Consider the following 1,137-nt stretch of genomic DNA (forward strand, 5'->3'; position numbering starts at 1 on the left):
AGGGTGTTTATAAAGTCTGACTCAAGTCCTATATCTCGGAAACGATGGTAGATATGGAAAAATGTTTTATGAAAATTATAGAATATTAAAGGGGACATATGATGAAAATATGGATTTGACCTCAAGTGATCTTCTCAAAGCTATGCGACCGATATTTTCTTAAATGAGGAACTCTTCATTTTTTGTTGTATATTCTTGTAGTTTACCTCGAAACTTTTTCAAAATATTATAATGAAATCTTTTTTTAATCAGTACTTTTTGAGTTATTAATATGATTTGAACGTTACACACAGTACCACCGATGTTAACGTTACTCAAGGTAATCAGCTGATCAGCTAAAACCTTTCGAATATTGTTTAGGATCATGATCAGAATAACATTTATCAAGATCAAGGCCATTGAAGATTGTTTCTCTTATTTTCATTTTGACGTAAAAATGAATAAATTTTTACCGTAAAGAGTGAACAATCAAATGAACCATTAAAAATAATTACGTAGGAAACTCAAGTATGATGAGCAATACTGCAAAAAGTTTTAACTAGCAACTAATTTGAGCCTAATACATAAATATTTTTAAGGCAAACAAAATTATTTTCAACTTTATCTCTATATATAGCAAAACTATTTATATAACTAAACTTTTTAAATATTTGAGCAAAACCGTCCTTTTTGTGTATAGTGGCAAATAAAAATTTTGTTTACATATTTACTTTGCTCTTGAACGTCGCTTCAAAAAAATCTTTACTTGCAAACTTCTATTCGCCCTAAGAAACGGTTGCGGAAACGTAATAGTGATACCCGCGAAAAATCGAGGCTGTTGGTAACGAGCTGCGGTGACGTGGTGCAAAGTCCGGTCGGTCATGCGAGGATCACTTAGGGCGGTAATGACGATCGGTCGGCCAGATGGTGGCCGCGATAAAAACTCGCCTTCACCACCATAGTCACCATATAATACTGTCCGTCCATCGTAACGCGTCTCCCCCTTCCTCTTTCCTCCCTCGCGGATCATTTACCTTTCCGTTCTGTCGAGCTATTTTCTAGTACCGCCGATCTCTCGCATCTGTTAGTCTGCTAGCTTATTTCTTAGCTTAAAAATGCTTTTTTCGCAATATTTTCGATTATTATTTTTATCGTATA

The sequence above is a fragment of the Trachymyrmex septentrionalis genome, unplaced genomic scaffold, assembly GCF_001594115.1.
Source record: "Trachymyrmex septentrionalis isolate Tsep2-gDNA-1 unplaced genomic scaffold, Tsep1.0 scaffold129, whole genome shotgun sequence".
Lineage (NCBI taxonomy): Eukaryota > Metazoa > Arthropoda > Insecta > Hymenoptera > Formicidae > Trachymyrmex > Trachymyrmex septentrionalis.